Genomic DNA, 20,658 nt, shown 5'->3' on the forward strand with positions numbered 1-20,658 from the left:
ATTATTATTATTATTATTATTATTATTATTATTATTATTATAGTAGTAGTAGTAGTAGTAGTAGTAGTAGTAGTAGTAGTAGTAGTAGCAGCAGCAGCAGTCATCATACAATGATGATAATGGTAGTTTTTAATATTCCGAAATCGAAAATTACAAAAAGAAAAATCTTGCTAATGCACCAGATGAAACTGGCATTCCTGGACACCGCGCGTTTTAGCATAGAATATAGAATTTAGGCCAAAGGCCAAGCGCTGGGACCTGAGGTCATTCGGCGCTAAAACGGAATTTGAGTAAAAAAGTTTAAAAGGTGTGTCAGGGGGAATACCTTGCAGTTGCACTATGAATCAATTGTTAGGAGCGGGTGGAAAGTCAGATGGAAGAAAGAATATGAACGGAGGTACAGTAAAAGGAATGGAAGGGGTTGCAGCTAGGGACCTAAGGGACGCTGCAAAGAATCTTAAGCAATGCCTACAATGCACCGCGTGAGGTGCACTGACGGTACCAAAAAATCATTCGCCTGGGTCAAGTCCAAAACATGCCAGTAAGGAATGAAAACCAAACAATACTTCCAACAAGGAGTCACTTCTTCATTAATAAACATTCATTTATATTCATTAACTCCCTATGACATGTTTCCGCGTCAGGATCAATACGCACAAAATTACTGATTCATTCCTTTCATCTAAAATATTACATCATCTTATACGTCAGCTACACGTTAATCAGCATCTGTCAATTTGCCCATTAACAAAAACGACTACATAGCTAACTGAATTACCCAGTTGTACTGTACATAAATGGTCAATTTGCGTAAACGGTGGAGGTATTTTAAGTCACAGAGGCACAATTCTTAGAAGGGAAGTTCAGAAAAGCAACGTGAAACAATCACTGACTGATAGAAAATTCTCTCTCTCTCTCTCTCTCTCCAAGACAACAACACATTCCGCTTTGCTAAAAATACATTGTTTGCTATCGCTCCGTGCACCAAGCAGAAACTCCGGCCGCAGGCAAAATGAAGGCAGGCTGTTCAATTCTGCTTTTGGCAGTTTTCAAAGAATTTGATATTAATCGTTTGTCACTGAAAGAATAACATTACATTACTGATCCCGAGCACGGCCTAAACAAGAGGCGTTCATTTACCTTTTATGATTTTATGCCTATTTCATTATACAGCATATCACAATGAGAGAGAGAGAGAGAGAGAGAGAGAGAGAGAGAGAGAGAGAGAGAGAGAGAGAGAGAGAGAGATCATTTCATTGTAAAGTATATCAAAATGAATTACAGAGAGAGAGAGAGAGAGAGAGAGAGAGAGAGAGAGAGAGAGAGAGAGAGAGACCTTACCTTACCTTACAGACCTTACAATTCGTTCGGGTTGCCCCAGGTCCCTCAGTGTGAGGCGCCTTTGATGTCTACCAGAGAGTTGCTAACGCATCTTCCGGTATATTTTGCATCTTCCAGTCTTGGATGGTCTGGGATGCATCTTAGATATTTGTCGAGCTTATTCTTAAACACATCTAAGCTCACTCCTGTTATGTTCCTCAGATGAGCTGGTAGCGCATTGAATAGACGCTGCATTATCGATGCTGGTGCGTGGTGGATTAATGTCCTGTGTGCTTTCCTTAATTTTCCTGGTATAGTTTTGGCACTATTAATCTACCTCTGCTTGCTCTTTTGATAATTTTAGATCCATGATATTTTCGGTAATTCCTTCTATCTGTTTCCATGCTTGAATTACCATGTAGCGTTCTCTTCTCCTTTCAAGACTATATAAATTTAAGAATTGTAGTCTTTCCCAGTAGTCAAGGTCCTTAACTTCTTCTATTCTAGCTGTAAATGACCTTTGTACACTCTCTATTTGTGCAATATCCTTTTGGTAGTGTGGGTACCATATTATATTGCAATATTCAAGTGGACTACGTACGTACGTTTTATAAAGCATAATCATGTGTTCAGCTTTTCTTGTTTTGAAGTGCCAGAACAACATTCCCATTTTTGCTTTGCATTTTGCCAATAGAATTGCTATTTGATCATTGCATAACATATTCCTATTCAACATCACACCAAGGTCTTTAACTGCTTCCTTGTTTGTGATTGTCTCATTATTAGGTCCTTTATATGCATATAGCATTCCTACTTTATCACCATAGTTCATTGATTCAAATTTATCAGAGTTAAATACCATCCTATTTATCTCTGCCCATTTATATATTTTATTTAGGTCTCTTTGTAGCGAGTTCCTATCTTCATCACAAGCAATTTCTCTACTTATTCTTGTGTCATCTGCGAAACTTCTTACTACTGAGTCCTTAACATTACTGTCTATATCTGCAATCATAATCACAAACAGCAATGCAGCTAACACCGCACCCTGTGGTACATAATCGGATATTACCGTAGCTTCATCCGATTTCTCATCGTTTGCAATCACTATCTGTTTTCTGTTTTGCAAAAATTCTTTTATCCATCTTCCTACTTTGTCAACAATGTTATGTTTTCTAATTTTTTTCGCTAATATATTATGATCTACCTTGTCAAAAGCTTTTGCAAAGTCTAGGTAAACCACATCTGTATCTTTTTCATTTATCATATTTTTTTATATATGCTTTCATGGTGGACTAACAGTTGGGTTTGTGTACTTTTTCCGGTACAAAACCATGTTGTCCTATGTTGAACAATCTATTTTTCATTAAATGTTTCATTATATTTTTTTATTACCCTTTCATATACTTTCATAATATGAGATGTCAGACTCACAGGCCTATAATTACTTGCCTCTAGTCTTGAACCACTTTTGAAAGTAGGAGTAATATATGCTAATTTATGCTCATCATAAATCTTGCCTGTATCTATACTTTGTCTTAATAATATTGCTAGCGGCTTTTGCGATTGAATGAACCACTTTCTTTAACAATATGACAGGTACTCCATCTGGTCCTGCTGCTGATCCATTTTTAATTTCATTAATAGCCCGCACAATATCGGCTTCTGTAATATCTTTATCTGATAAGTATTCAGTATTTTCATCTCTTATTTCTGTATCATTATCTTCATTTTCAATTCTAGGTGTAAATTCACTCTTATATCTTTCTGCTAATATGTTACAGATTTCCTTTTTTCATTCGTTAATCGCCCTTCAATTCTTAGAGGGCCTATTTCTACTCTTATTTTATTCATCTTTTTGCATATGAATAAAAAAATTTTAGGGTTTTGCTTGATATTTTGTAGTGTCATTTCTTCTAGGTTCCATTTTTCATTTTCTTTTGATTGTATAATCTTTTGTTCTGCATTTTCTATCTTACTTTTTAGTTCCATCACTTTCCATGTATTCTTTTCTTTTGCAAGAGCTTTTTTCCACTTTCTAATTTTCTGGAACAAGATCTTTCTGTCTCTTGGAATTCGTGACTGATGATTACTTTTTTTCTTCGGTATATATTTTTCCACTATTTCCTCTAATATTTTATATAATATATCGGTATTTACCTGTATATCATCACTTACAAATATATTTTCCCATTCTTTGTTTAATTCTTCATTTATTTTTGACCAATTTATATTCTTACTATAGAAATTGTATTTTCCATATCCTTCCCATTTTTTCGTTTCTTGCTTTTCTCTGTTTTCATATGTTCTGGAACGGACTGTTAGTTCTATGACATTATGGTCCGAAATACTCGTGTTATATACTATTATTTCTTTAACATAGTTCACCTCATTCACAAATACTAGATCTAAAATATTATCCTTTCTTGTTGGTAGGTGATTTATTTGCTGAATGTTATGTTCTAGTAGCATATCTAAGAGCTTTTCAAATTGCCTCTTATCTTCTGCACTACTATTGCTCTCTTTTTATATGTATAAATACAACCACAGTCTCCTATTCGTTCTTTCCATTCTACAAAAGGAAAGTTAAAGTCTCCGGTTAGGAGTATAGTCCAGTCCTTGTGATTTCTACATATTTCATCCAATTTTTCAATTATTATGTCAAACTCTTTAGTATTAGGGGTCTATATATTACAATGTTCACTAATTTTTCAGATTCAAATTCTACCGCTATTAATTCACATTCTGTGTTACTATATTTCTCACAGATTTTTCCTTGATTGGCATCTCTCCCATATATCATGGTTCCCCCTTGATTTCTATTTTTCTATCTGATCTATAAGTTTGGAAACCCTTTATCTGGTCATCATTACCAGTCTCTTGGGAATACCAGGTTTCACTTATATTCAATATTTCTATTTTTTCATTTTGGGTTAGTTCTTCTAAGAACTCTATCTTTCTTTTGAGTTACTCGAAACTAAACCCTGCGCGTTCATCACTATGATGGTTTGCGTATTATCTCCATTATCTAATATGGGTAATAATAAGGATTTTCCCATGTCTCTTTCCTGTTCTGATATGTTGATCTTTTTTCATTTCCAGAAATTCGTACATTAAAAATCCAACTTTTCCATTATACTTGTTCTTCCAGCTTCATATTTATTCACTTTGTGCATAAACCTGCACTTATCTCCATATCTGCACCATCCCTTAGCATCATAGATACATTGCTTGTTCCTTGTGCTATATCTAGGTGCTGATGGCTCATATCGTGGTGCTGACATTTCATAATGTGTTGTTGGCTTGTTTTTGCCTTCATCACATGATCTTTGTTCTTTTCTTTATTTGTTTCATTTTTACCTTGATTTTTTATATGTATTTGATTTTGATTTTGGTTTTTCATGGCTACAGGATGCATGTACCTACATTTCTTATTAAACCTACATCCATTTCCTTCTTTCCATTTTCTACATATTTTTGGATGTAGATCGCTGCATTCCTCTTCATAGCCATCTAGATATGCACATTTGCCATAGATCTCATAATTGTGACATATCTTGGGATGTTTGTAATAACATCTTTCACCAAACCTGCAATTCCCTCTTTTCAAAAGGGTGCATACTGTGTCTTTCTTTTCTTTTTTTTTCTTGTTCTTTCCCATCAGTATGGAGAGCCTATTTCATTATAAAGTATTTTGTGAAGTATATCAAAATGGCTTACAAAGAGAGAGAGAGAGAGAGAGAGAGAGAGAGAGAGAGAGAGAGAGAGAGAGAGAGAGAGAGAGAGAGAGAGAGAGAGCCTATTTCATTATAAAGTATTTTGTAAAGTATATAAAAAGGGCTTACACACACACAGAGAGAGAGAGAGAGAGAGAGAGAGAGAGAGAGAGAGAGAGAGAGAGAGCCTATTTCATTATATACAGTAGTATATCACAATCACTTAGAGAGAAAGAGAGAATTTTGTAAAGTATATCAAAATGGCTTACAAAGAGAGAAAGAGAGAGAGAGAGAGAGAGAGAGAGAGAGAGAGAGAGAGAGAGAGAGAGAGAGAGAGAGAAAGCCTATTTCATTATAAAGTATTTTGTAAAGTATATCAAAATGGCTTACAGAGAGAGAGAGAGAGAGAGAGAGAGAGAGAGAGAGAGAGAGAGAGAGAGAGAGAGAGAGAGAGCCTATTTAGTTATAAAGTATTTTGTAAAGTATATCAAAATGGCTTACAGAGAGAGAGAGAGAGAGAGAGAGAGAGAGAGAGAGAGAGAGAGAGAGCCAGTCCTGAGGTCTCAGTACCTCATAATGATTATTTTTTAGCGAGACGCAATTTTTGGTTCCTTTATCAAACTGCATATCAGTGGTTCCAGATTAAATCATGTATTCCAAGGCGCTTAGTCACTCAAGCTTCAAGTTAAATCCTGATATCAGTTTGGAATTCTGATGAATTTGCATCAGTTATGTTTGATTTCAAAGACAGCTTCTTTAATTTCGTTATCTGGTACTGCCTTCGTTAATCTTAGGCTTCTGGTTGCTGCATCGCGACACTGAATTAATTCAAGGCTAATCAATTAATTATTTAATTCATCTAATTGGGACACTGATTTAACCAAAAGGAAGTGCCTAAGTTAAACACAAAAGTTACAGAATCTTGTATCTCCCTTCGTACAACATTTATGCTTTCATTACAAACATATTACATAGTTAAGAAAAAAACTATGGAGAGAGAGAGAGTTATGATCGTCATGTCACTTAGGTGTTTGCACAGCGAGGCTCATTCTTTGCCAACTCTGAAATCGTATAATAATAGTTCCCTGTGAACTTCGTTTTCTGCACTCAGGTCTACCATGTTTGTGGTACACGCCAGCGCTCACACACAAACACACACACACACATATATATATATATATAAATATATATATATATATATATATATATATATATATATATATCACCTATATACATAAATATATATATATATATATATATATATATATATATATATATATATATATATATATATATATATATATATATATATATATATATTACTATTATTAGACTTCAAGAAGACGGGATGGTTTAGATTCCAGATCCTTTAATTTTCTAAGCGCACCATTTCGAAAACATACAGTCTTCTTCTTCTTCTTCAGGTACTGATGCAACGGTACTGAAGGAGACTGTATGTCTTCGAAACCTCGTACTTTATAAAGAAAAGAATCTAGAATCTAAACCATCCCGTCTAATTGAAGCGTATTACGAAGTTGTGTGGTTATTTATACATATATACATATATATACACATATATATGTATATAATTACACATACAAATACAACATGCATACAAGGCACAAAGTGCACAACACCGACACCTCAATGTTATATCAGCTAATCATTTATCAGTTCATTGACACCAACCGTCATTTATTTATATATCTACTGACTGACGTGTCAAGAAATCCTTCATGTTACTGAATTCTGAAACGAGTGCATTTGCACCTAATCATTTCATTCCTTCAGGGTCAATGTCGGCTGGGACGTCGTTATCACCGAGACGTTCAAACTCGTGCTGTCCACAAGGAGACACCAAAAACGGTTAGATGAGTCTTCAGACACATCCAGAGGGTCAGCAATGCAGATAAAGTTGGCGATAAGTTGGAAATACGTCGACAACAGTGTTTGCGCTGCCCGATATGTTTCCCAATTATTGACTACAGTGAAAACAGCGTTTTCGACTTATTTGCAGACCGCGTTGTTGACATATCTCCAACTTGTCGCCAACATCAAACAGAGCAACGGTTTCAGCTTCTCTGCAGACCGTGTTGCCGATATATTTCCGACTTAGGGTCAGCATGAAACACAACGGTGTTTTAAATTTGGCTGCGGACCTGTTGTTGATATATTTCCGACTTATCGCCAACATGAAATGGCGCAATGTTCTCAGATAAACTGCAAACTGTGTCGCCGATATAATTCCAATTTATCGTCAACATGGAACAACATCGTCAGATTATCTGCAGCTCGTGTTGCCGACATATTCCCAACTTGTCGTCAACATCGAATACAACCAAATTATGCCTTCGAAAGGCGTAGGATCCGTCAAGTAAGCGACACAAGGGTGGCACAGGAGTGCCGAAGAGGGACGCGTCACTCACAGGACCCACCCCAGTCATCAGTAAGTACAATGGAAAGGCAGAGTTCACTCTGATAGCGGTGCTGGTATCTTGGAAGTGGTGCTTTTGGGGTTAATAAACTTGCGACGATAATTGCTTTAGTGCATGCCGGCGTGCTTGATGTGCTTGAAGGTCAAATAGGAGTAACGACCATCTCCTGAGCACGTGTTTTCATTCTGTGCTCGTTGTATCCAGGCAGGGTTGCCCTTGGGGCCTCCAGATATCTGAAGGTCATCCTTACACGAAAATTTCTGAAATGATGCGTTTCAGGACCTGGATCAATCAATCAGCACAAATTGACGTCCTAATCAGAGTTGTAATAAACGCCACACGCCTTTTGGCCTTAGAGAATATTAACCCTCCTTTTCTTACCAAATATTTCCTGGGATGAAGATGCTAGCCCTACGGCAACCCCTCTTTATTGTCGTCCTGATCAGAGTTACAAAAAACGCCATACGCCTTTTCCCTTAGAATTCAATTGAACTGAATATAGAGTTTAGGCCAAAGGCCAAGCGCTGGGACCTATGATGCCATGCAGCGCTGAAAGGAAAATTGATAGTCGAAATATTTTAAAGGTGTAACAGGAGGAAAACCTCAAAGCAGTTGCACTATGAAACAATTGTTAGGTGAGGGTGGAAAATAAGACGCAAAAAAGAGAATATGAACAGAGGTACAGTAAAAGGAATGAAAGGGGTTGCTGGTTGCAGCTAGGGGCCGAAGGGACGCTGCAAAGAACCTTAAGTAATGCTTACAGTGCACCACATGAGGTGCACTGACGGCACTAACCCCCTACGGAGCTTTCGCCTTAGAGAAAGCGACTCCAAAGAATATTAATCATCCTATTCTCAGCAAATATTTCCTGGGATGACGTTGCTAGCCCTAGGGTAACCCCATCTTTATTTACCTCCGTCACGATCTTTTCACACGAGCTACAGAATAATGCAAAAGCTACATTGACTATGTGTGCTTTCAGCAACCTTGAAAAAAAAAAGTTAAGTATACCTTAGTCTTACCAGACCACTGAACTGATTAACAGCTCTCCTAGGACTGGCCCGAAGGATTAGACTTATTTTACGTGGCTAAGAACCAACTGGTTACTTAGCAACGGGACCTACAGCTTACTGCGGAATCCGAACCACATTATAGAGAGAAATGAATTTGTATCACCAGAAATAAATTCCCTAATTCTTCATTAGCCGGCCGGAGACTCGAACTCACAACTCTACCGACTCGCCCAACGAGGAACTGAACCGGCAACACGAATGAAAGCAACCCTACCAAAAATCATTATTTACCCAGCAATCAGGAACCGCCCATGTTGTTCTACAAGATACTGAAGGCGAAGGCTTACTTGATTTATAGTTGTTACTGATAGAGAGATCAAGTGTATATAATCTTTATTCCGCTGAATTATCCACAGAAATTTAGGTTAACTGGGTGAGGAGGATGAAGTTTATCAACAACGTAGATTGTAAATAAAAAAAAAAAATACATAAAGATTTGTATAATATGATGCGAAAGCGGTTTCGAATATAACCAGGACTGTGAGAACAACTGATATACTGTCCATTCATCACAGCAGAAAATTAATAATAATAATAATAATAATAATAATAATAATAATAATAATAATAATAATTATCTCACAGTCCTGGTTATATTCGAAACCGCTTTCGCTTCATGTTATACAAATCTTTATGTATTTTTTTTATTTACAATCTACGTTGTGATAAAATTCATCCTCCTTACCCAGTTAACCTAAATTTCTGTGGATAATTCAGCGGAACAAAAACAATGAAAGTAAAACAGAAAATGTTCTCAAAATGACGCAACAATATCAAATGAAAAATTAAGACACATCGCTGGAAATTAAATTGACTCTGTTATGAATATATATATATATATATATATATATATATATATATATATATATATATATATATATATATATATATATATATATATATATATATATATATATATATACATATACTTATGTATATAAAATATATATATATATATATATATATATATATATATCTTCCTTTATCAAAGCACCCTCGCCTTTTCTTCTCTTTTCAAAGCGTTCTCTCGTTTTTCATAGCATTCTCCCATCCTTTATTCCAGCATTCTCTCCTTTTTTTCGATTTTTCTGTCCTCTTAACAAAACACTCTCTTAACCTCAACGTATTTCTCCTCTTTATCAAAGCATGATTAGCTTTTTCAAAGCATTCTTTCCTTATTTATCAAAGCACCAACTTTTTTCAAGATACCTTCTCCTCATTTTCAAATTATTCTCTCCTTTATCGAAAAATTCTCTCCTCCAACGTCTGTTTTTCGAAGTATTCTCCCCTCATTTATCAAAGCATCAACTTTTTCAAAGCACTGCCTCCTCCTTTTCAAAGCACCATCTACTCCTTTTTTAATCATTCACTCATTTATCAAAACATTTTCTCCTTTTTGAGTCACTCGCCTTCATCAAAGCATTCTTTCCTTCATCAAAGCACCCTCTCCTCCTTTTTAAATTATTCTCTCCTTTATCAAAGCATTCTCTCCTTCATCAAAGCACCCTATCCTCCTTTTTAAATGATTTCTCCTTTCTCAAAGCATTCTCTCCTTCATCGAGGCACCCTCTCCTCCTTTTTAAATCATTCCCTCCTTTACCGAGGCATTCTCTCCACCTTTTCAAAACACACTCTCCTCCCTTTTAAATCAATCTCTCCTTTATCAAAGCATTCTCTCCTCCTTTTCAAATCATTCCCTCCTTGATGGAAACACTCTCTCCTCCAACAGTCCTCAGCTAGACCGTCTCAGGCGCCCAGTCATTCTCTCTCTCTCTCTCTCTCTCTCTCTCTCTCTCTCTGTCATCCTGAAGCTCTGCACGTGTTAAAAGGTCGTCATCCGGACGGACAAATTGACTTGGGAACGACACGCAATCACGACACTCTGGGGCGCTGCTTGTCATGGGAAAGAACCACCCGAGGGTGACTGACGATACTGGCGCCGTTCCTTTAGCACGACTTCCACGTTCCACCCCGTCTGTTGAAAATGAGACAGTTAAGTGAGGGAGGGACGAGTCAAGTGGGGGAGGGAGGGAGTCTTCTTTTGGCTAATCATCGTCCTAGTTTATTATCTTTGGTGGTCGGGCAATCGACCTCTTCGGTTCGTAGAGTTTCACAGGCGATAATACTCTGAATAAGATGAGGCTTTTAGATAAACGTGGTGAGAATACTCTGACGAAGGAGACGCTGGAGGAGAGAATATGTCGAGCAAGGAGAGAATGACCTAGAAAGGATATAATACTTTGGAAAAAAGATGATGCCTTGATAAATGATAGAGGACAGAATACTCTGAAAAAGGAGGTGATAAGACTTCGATGAAAGAGAAAATATTTCGAGATTACGAATCACGTAGTTCTGACAATTTATTCCTCTAGTCTCGTTCGTAAATTCCTAAGTACCGACCTGGTCTCTCAAGTCCAGTTCTTTTCCCCAAAATATGACCTGATGCCATCTGAGGCAAAGCAATAATCTACAGATCCCTTGCTGATGACTTTGACGTCCTAATACGACAGCAGATACCAGTAGTTCCACTGATATTTCAGTAATTCTCCATGATTTGACTTTATCTATTTATTATTTCCCACTACCTTCTCTTGCTTCTTCCTAATGAGCACCTTAATATTCTTTGGAAGCTTCTTGAATTTCAAGTTAATGGCCCCTTTGGAGGCTTGTTCTATATGAAAAGGATTCATCTTCTGAATAATGGATAATAATAATGTAGGCTGCCGAGCCAAACACTAGGACATTTTCGGCCATTCAGCGCTTCAGACAGTGCAAAGAGGGAGCTGGAGTGGGTGGGAAGCAAGATAAGAAGAGGCCTATAAAAAATGATGAGGTAAAATTATCTAAACTTGGGACTGGGAGAAAACCCCACAGTTGCACTGAGAATTAAGTTACATGTCCTGTATAGCAAAACTGAAGGAAGGAAGAGGAATGGAGGTAAAGTAAAATGTTACAGAGTGGGTGAAGCAGCTAGGGGTCGAAGGGCCCGCAAACACCCTTTAGGAATGCCTACAGTGCACCACGTGAGGTGCACTGATTGGCAATATCCCTATCAAAACTGAAACGTTTACCATAGCTCTGTTTGCCCGTTAGCGCAATTAATTTAGTCGTATGATAATCATTTATTCAATAATAATTTCTTCGCAAAAAGAAAAGGAAATCTTGCCGAGATGCGCAGAATATCTTATTATCAAAAAATGAAAAATTCTGAACATTTTAACTAAAAAAATAAAATTACAAAATAAAAAAAAATACACGGAGAGTGTATTCTGGCCTCGATGACGAATATGTAATTGCTTCGCCAGAGTACTGTTAAAACTAAGTCAATGAATCAACCAAACATTGGAACAATTTTGAAGACACGCTCCCATATTTTGAACTCACAACCAACTTTGGTCTCAACGCTAACATCCCAGAGTAGTAGATTCAATTCTCGCTCCTCTGCCCTGGCGGAAGTTTGGCAGATGGGGGCGGAGGGAGGTGGGGAGGAGGGGGGAATTGGCACAGAAGCTCAAGGAGTTGTTGTTTTTGCAATGACATTGAAATTGCTCAGTGTTTCATGGTCAAAATTCCAGGATTCTCCCAATAGAGAGACTTTTCTGTCATCGTCGCTCCTGGTAAAAATTTGATGTTTTTGAGCTATCTGGGTAAAAATGTGATGTTTTTGAGCTATCTGAAGATCGAGGACTAACTGTTTATATTAATTATAACCAGGGGTTTGATGGAAATAATAACAACAAGGTTTAAGAGTGCAAAAATACTAATAAGAAGCCAAACAGGTTTCTTTGAATGGAATGGAATATAGAATTCAGGCCAAAGACCAAGCGATGGGGCCTATAAGGCCATTCAGCACTGAAAAGGAAATTGAGAGTAGAAAGGATTGAAAGGTGTAACAGGAGGAGAACCTTTTGCAGTTGCGCTTTGAAACAAGTGTTAGAAGAGGGTGGATAGCAAGATGGAAGAGGAGAATATAAATGGAGGTACATTAAAAGGAATGAAAGGGGTTGCAGCTAGGGGCCGAAGGGACGCTGCAAGGAACCATAAGTAATGCCTGGAGTGCACTGCGTGAGGTGCACTGGTGGCACTAACTCCCTACGGAGACAGGTTTCTTTGAGGTACAAGGATGCCTGACCTTCTTCTGTTAACAACTTGTCCGAATGAAATGACTTGCTCATTACGGTACAGTTCTGACTTCCGGTTATCGAACTTCCAAATCGGTTTTGAAAATCAGGAAAAACTTTTCGGCTTCAAAATCTGTTTCGAAAATCCTGAAAAAACTTTTCGAAGTCCAACAACCTCAAAACCTTGCAGGAAATTCGAAGACATCGGCCTAAGAGTAAATAAAGAGAAACAACACTCTCTTTTGACTTCACGAGAATCAACATTCTCTTGGGTCTAGACATACCTTGAGATCCGCCTTCCGGCTCAAGAAGCCAAATGATGGACATTTAAACGACTATTACGGGCAGTTTTTGATAATACAGAAAGTTTTTAATTCTAACCTAAACTACGTTAAGGTCTATTTTTTGGCTGAATGATGGACTCTTGTTGCCTAATAAATGTGAAATGAAAATTTTGGGAAAACTGGGCGTAGGATCGATGTTTCTGGTAAAAGGACCAATGAGGACTGAAGAATTGGTAAAAAAAAAAAAAAAGTAGATGAGATGTTAGACAACATAACTTGCACGCATGCCATGAGCACCAATGATCGACGAAGCCATTAGGATAATGTTATTAAGGCCACTTAAAAAAAAAAAAACTCATAAATATATGAAAAAGTAGAGGAATAAATTTCAAGGCTGAGAAAGTGCAACGGGGCGCTTGCTCGCCAACCAAACGGAGAAGCGGGAATTATGTACAATTTGCTTGTTTCCTTCATCAGATTCTTCTAGCAGGCGTCGTTATCGTAAACACGCCACGTCTGCCAAAGCAAATTTCACATTCTCTGCTACCAGATGCTTGGCGAATCATTCAACGAGGAGGAGGAGTGGGTATTTCAAGCGAGCGCTTCGAGAAAGGATTTTTTTTTTTCTTTTTGCATGGCGCAGCAGAAGTCGAATCTGGACGTGAAATGGGAACAGAATAATTGAGTGGAAAAAGTTAAAAATCTTATGAATAAGTTAGCCTCTCACACGGGAATTCATTTTCAGCCAACCGTGCTTACTTCAACTAAGTCTAGCTCAAGAGAGGATACAGAAATTAAGATACAAATATATCAGTTGTAGCCAGTTCTTGTTCCTTTCAGCCTAGGCGTGATGATTACGGATAGGATAGCCTACAGAGCTCTGCTATACAGCTTCCCTAGTTTAACATGAGAATTATGAAGCCACACCTATACATTATTTTTTTATCAGTTGGTTTTTCATTTACTTCCAGTTTTGGAATTACATCAAGGAATTTTTTGCCTATAAAAATCTTATTGTCATTAGAAGTCCAACTGTTAGACTGAAACGCGTGGAACTGTTACGGCAACTTGTTTATGCTTCTGAGAAGTCTGCCTAAGTCAATCATAATGGGGGTCAATGATAGTACGTTCTAATTCACCCCATGAATAACTGCGGGGTCTAGACTCAAAAATCTCTCACGGGCGCACAGTATCAAATCGAATAGGTAAAAATTATATCAATAAAAAAAAAACATTCGACCGCTGGCCAGCGAATGTTCCCTTTCGAGTTTGAATTATCTGTAACTGAGATTTGCATCATGTAAACGTCATCATGTTAAGGTTACCGATATCAACAACGCTTTTTTAAGTATAACAAATACTGAAGAGTTTCTTCAGCCGTCACCAACACAGATGCATGGCAACCTCGCCTTCTTCAACCCTTCACGCAGGAAGGAAGGAAGAACCATTAGGATCTGCTCAAAGTGCCCCTTGTAACCGCAACCACTTCCGGCCTAGCTAACTTCCCAGGGTAACGCCCAGTGGCGCTTCCTAGGCTGCATTAAGATTCTCACTCTTCACATCAGTGGAGAAGGACGTGCATTGGCATATATATAGGATATGGGACTAGCATCTCTATCACACAGTACTTGCTGAAAACCAGGAAGGGTAGCACCAAGAGCTACCTATCCACTCCCGCACCCCAAGGAGACAAGACGTATAGGTGAGATTAACAAATAAGTAAATATATAACTAATTAAACGATAAAAGTTATTATTTTTTTAATTTCTGAGCACGTTCCTTCATCCGGGGTATCACAAGTTCAGCAGGCGCCAAGGCGGACGTATAGGCTAGACGCTGACAGGCATTTCCTCTGATACAGATAAGAAAATACTGACGGTGTTTCTCGTTCCTCTTCATGATTCATCGGAAATTCGACACCGTGCTCACACGGCTTATCTCAGGATCAACCAGAGTGGGGCAATAACGCCTTAAGACTGGATGGTGCTACTTTGGCTTGTTATCTAGGCGTCACCTACTGTGAGATGCTAGTACTAAACATGGCGGAAGCTCCTTGGGACCCCGTTTAGTACTAGCCCCTCGGTGATCAAAGTATTATATACACAGCGACTGGATTATGCGTCGTTACTAGTCCTGCAACATAACAGGATGGCTAATTCATCAGTACGTGACAATCGTACAATGCCACGATCAACAGCACTGAACTAGCAATCGACGCCAAGAATTAATATAAAAACTGGCAAAGAATCCTATCCTATTTGGCGCCTAACTTACGCTGTGTTTCAGTACTTATTTTCTTAATGAGCTGAGTACGTTTCCCAAAAATATGTATTTTTCCTTATGAAAGTTATTTGCATAATATCCAGTTGGTCTAAACAGATGAAAGGTACGTACGCAGGAAATATAGAGCGTCAATTTTAACAGCAAAACGGAGTTCCTTCTAATGGCAGGCCTATATATGAGAATAGCTAACTGTATGTTCAGCTAGGCTTCTGTAGTTTTCTGAAAATATAGGAGTCGTTGTCTTATTTATACTCGAACTATTGAATAAAAAAAATCACAAAATATTGTTACCAATCGACTTTAAATTAATGACAGGTTCCATCAAACACTATTGCTCATGGTGAGAGCGTTATTTGTTGCAATTCTAACGGATCGAATCACTTCTATCCTCTATTCTAACCCAACGACCAACACACTCGAAATCTAAGATTCTTTTACAATGCACACTCAAAAAAACTTCATATCTCACATCCACATTTAACAACCGTACTTCTCTACCTTAAAAAACACGTCTCAGTAGATTCTTCTTCTCATTTGAAATTTTGCAATGCTCCTACTGCCCTTCTCTGTATAAGTTGCGATTGGCTAACGCCCTCCCTTTGGCAATAATTTGTGGCAATTTCTCTTTATGTAGCTTTAACTAAAGTAGCACTATTTATTCTTGACATCCACTTGCACTCACATTCTTGACACAGCTTGCCAGAGCACTGCCGTTCAATTTTCTTCCTATTTATTCTTTAACAACCATTCCCTTAAACGGAGACAATTAATAGTCATCTCATTCATCCCTCAGGAACCATTGCCTCCGGTAGACTTAGCTTATCTACATATAAACTCACACACGCACACAGCTAATATACACAGGATCACAATTATTTATTTATGAATTCGTATAAAGTATTTCGTAAATGATGCTGTGAACGATTCCGCAAAAACAAGCTGTTTTTGGCAGAGGAGCAGCAACGACCAACACACTAGACCCAAGTAACAGTAAACAGCAAAATGCTACACCCAGTTATAAACCACGCCAGTAAATTCGCAATATACAGTTATTCGGGAAATTTCAAAGCATATTTGGTGTGTTTCAAGACACTACGTTTACATGAATGGAATGAATTCTGGGCTGTCGTGCCTAATCGCTTGCCCTGTTGACTCAGCTTTTGCTGTTGTTTCAGTGGTATTGGCTAACAGCTTCAGGACTATGAAGCTTACTTCGACGTCTTTTGCTATTAATCATTGCTCCTTTCCATTCTCATCCATTACTTTTAGCCTGACATTGTTAAAAATATTATAGGAGAAAGTACTGCAAACCTAGGAACCTGATTTATACATAAAATTCTGATGCTTGCGTGTGTACAATCCTTCCTCCAATGATGGAGTTTCATGCTTCACTTTGGACGAGAACTCGTTAACTGTGTAAACAGATTTCATGTGGGCTATCTGAATTATCTAGCGAGAATTACCCTTGTCGTTTGCCTAAGGGGCATGAATCAACAACGATTCATAAATATCTAAACATCGTGACACTGCATATCAGTCTGAGTCTGAAAGAAAGCCAGGGAGATTAATGCTTGCGTAAATACTGGAGTATTTATGTTAATTGCAACGGAGATGTATATATCGAATCTTGTTATCTAATACTTTTACCAAGTATAAGAGCTATCAGGGTATTCGTGACACGTCAAAACATAGTACTACTAATATATGTTAGAAACAAGGCATACTAATGAAAGGTCGGTAAAATCCAAATATATATATATATATATATATATATATATATATATATATATATATAATATATATATAATATATATATATATATAATATATATACAATATACATACATATATATAATATATAACACATACATACATATATATATATATATATATATATATATATATATATATGCAAATAAAGCAGAGAATCTTAAGAGAACTTTATACTGTGTTATATCCAACGCCCATCTCTAATTTCACTCTAGGAAAACTATCGTCTGCCAGCTATCTTGCATTCTCTTCGAATTAATTATATGAACATTGCGTGAGGTTTCTAAACTAAAGCTGTAATTAAATTAGCACATCTGTCTCTACACGCACGAGAATGAACCCACCGTGATCAGACCATTGTGTGTGATTTACTTGTAGAACGAAGCAATTAGTTCCCTGAAAGTTGTTGTTATTATAGGATTCATCTACGAATTGGCAGCTAAAGCACGAATGTGACAGTAATCGTTGCCGTGTTATATTTTCCTCGGAAGCTACCCTCTGCTAAGGAAAGGGAATAATGACACATATTGCTCGTTAGGAGTAAACGCACAGAGAGACCAGTACTACTGTGCCCTCGCAGTTTTCGAAGACAGGTGTCTAATCTTGGAAATTTCTTCCTCGAATGCCCCGAATTCCGGACCCAGTAGACAGCTTACCCGACAGAACCATCCAAAACAAATGCCTTGGCTGACGTAACACTCTACGAATGTCAATGACGAGGAAATGAATTCTATGGGCGAGAAGTACGCGTATAAACAAACAAGTAATAATGCTCCCAAAAGTTTCTTCGGCGCAATAGATTTTCTGTACAACGTATAATTGTGTATGATCTACGGCCATGAAACTTTCAGCCACGGCCCGTTGGTGGCATGTCCTATAGCGTTGTCAGACGCATGTTCATGGCTAACTTTAACCTTAAATAAAATAAAAACTACAGAGGCTAGAGGGATGCAACTTGGTATGTTTGATGAATGGAGGGTGGATGAACAACATACCAATTTGCAGCCCTATAGCCTCAGTACTTTTTAAAATCTGAGGGTGGACAGAAAAAGTACGGACAGACAGACAAAGCCATCTCAATAGTTTTCTTTTAGGAAACTAAAAGTGAAGGCGTAAATGAATTTAGAAAGCTGACAAAAACTTAAACCAATATAAAAACCTGTAATTTATCGAAATAATACCAAAATCTATGGCTGGTGTTTTCCTCTTCAAGGGTCGTTAAAAATGTTAAATGTTATTACTCATACTGAGACTTCCGATTAAGTCTACGGGTAATGAACGGAACATAAAGTAACCTTTGTTCTGTTCTGTATACTCGGCACATTAATTCAGAATTGCATTGAGAGTGACGCATAATATAGATGATATTAATAATCAAAACTGGAAATAGCCTTAGAATTTGAAACAAAAACTTGACAGAGAAAGTGTGTTTTTTTTATAGCACGTACGCATATGTACTGTTAAGTATTTATCTTAATGTACTACACTCTCTCCACAATTTCACTGGAAAAACCACCCCTTACTATCTCATAAACATCAATCATTATAAACTCTTTGTTTATTCTCATTTTCTACTAGTCATACACCTACCAGCACTTCCGGTGTTCTAGGGTAGCGTCTGAGATCTTGGGTTAGTCTTTATGAGTGACATGACCTGTGGCTTTGTAAACAAAACCGTGAATAATTTGCTGACAATGCAACTCTTGTTCACTGATGGATATATATATATATATATATATATATATATATATATATATATATATATAGAGAGAGAGAGAGAGAGAGAGAGAGAGAGAGAGAGAGAGAGAGAGAGAGAGAGAGACTTCACTAAGGGTCTTTCGATAATTACTTATACGTATTTCATTGCGTAATAATCTAACGACACTAATCACCCCGTTATCATCATACATATCACGTATAACTTTTAAAAGCTCATTCTTTCGTGAATCTTGGCCTATCTCCAGCAGGTAAAGGCTTAAATGCTAAATCTTGCCCGTCCAGTAGGCCCATGTAGCTCACGTACTTACGGCACCGGTATTTCCGGGTTTTATTTTTCCTCAATTGTTCATATGCCTATTGTTTGCGAGGAGTGAAGCTGCTGTCCTCATACCCGGATTTACACAAAGGCCACAAGGGTTATCGCAGCGACTAGTGTCACATCCCTCTTGAGAAATCTTAAAAGCTGAGAGAGAGAGAGAGAGAGAGAGAGAGAGAGAGAGAGAGAGAGAGAGAGAGAGAGAGAGAGAGGGTTGCCACAATACAATTCTGAAGCAGAAACAGACAGACAGGGGTTAACAGACTTCGCTCACAGCTGCTGGTCTCAAATTTTCATAGATACAGAACGCTAATCACCCCCCCCCCTCTGTCTCTGTCTCTCTCTCTTGGGTACTGACACTTGTTCTATACTGATATATATATATATATATATATATATATATATATATATATATATATATATATATATATTACGCGCACAGACGAGATGAAAAACAAGTCCTATATACAACATCGTCTACAAGTCACATGGAATGGATGACACAATATAAGCAAATATAAATATCTATCAGAATGCGATAGGTCATACCCATATTTTAAAACCGTTTACAACCTACTCTCATATATGAATCACATTTGTCATAAAAAAAATTACACTTCGGTTAATTCCTCCTTACAATATATTTTTTTTAATTACGTAACCGAAACGTAAAGTACCGAACACAGCCGCGTCTTTCAGAACACGTGTGCTCCATAAAAACATTATTCCGTTTGCAAAAAAAAAAAAAACCATCGATTTGTGGAAGTTATGGACCTATGTGAGACATCATCGTTCCATTCCTAGATCGGGAAATGACCTATTACAAACAAAACTGTCAGTCACAGCGTAGTTAATGACTTACCCTGGATAACCGAAAGGAAACGAGGTTCACTCAGCCACGGGAAGGAAAGAGCGCATACAACCTTTCACCAGCACTTCTCACACTGAACTGGTTTACGTTTTAGCCGCGTGCTCTGCGATGTATACGCTGTTTAGAAGACTCAACAGTCGCTGTCTTTCTTTAGTCGCATCTCTGTATCGTTCCCGGCAATGCACCGCATCATCCAACTCGTAGGAAAACATAAAAGACAGCTGACGCACAAATTTATATTTGCCTTTGCTTTTAGCATCCCGGAGTAGCCCGGCAATGCAACGCATCATCCAACTCATAGACAAAGAAAAACGACCGATGGCGGACAAAATATTTAGGTTTGCTTTCGTCTTTTAGTACCCCGAAATATCTGCAGATCATATGAATGCGCAAGGCCATTTTCATCCCTTACTTCACCGAAAGATTCTTAGCTTTATATTTCCTTAAGACACAATGATTACCAACATGAAATATAATTTTAAAACCTAACAAATAGTTTGATATGGCTGTCCTCGGCGTTGAATTCCAACAGGATAAACGGGTTACGCATCGATAACGTAGAATTCCACTGAAGTACTTCACCACTATCGTTGCTTACGCAACAATGGCTTCCGTTGAGAGATGAAATGCTAGAAAAAAAATATCAGTTTTGTCCTCCACGGCCCTGCTTATCGTTGTGAATGAAACGCACAAACGAAACTACGGTCATTATACATTTATATTTATTCACTTCTCTGGATGTGGTTAAAAT

At 37.6% G+C, this 20,658-nt stretch overlaps 1 protein-coding gene across 1 annotated transcript in view; it reads right to left on the minus strand.

The window, feature by feature from the left end:
• Positions 1-20,034, minus strand: part of LOC136826691 (Y+L amino acid transporter 2-like) — a 65,429-nt gene extending 45,395 nt beyond the window's left edge. The window contains exon 1 of the mRNA XM_067084068.1: positions 19,899-20,034. The gene's annotated coding sequence lies outside the window, so the exon portion shown is untranslated. The remainder of the gene's footprint in view (positions 1-19,898) is intronic.
• Between the last annotated feature and the right edge of the window lie 624 nt (positions 20,035-20,658).

Source organism: Macrobrachium rosenbergii, chromosome 41 (assembly GCF_040412425.1).
Source record: "Macrobrachium rosenbergii isolate ZJJX-2024 chromosome 41, ASM4041242v1, whole genome shotgun sequence".
Classification (NCBI taxonomy): Eukaryota; Metazoa; Arthropoda; class Malacostraca; order Decapoda; family Palaemonidae; genus Macrobrachium; species Macrobrachium rosenbergii.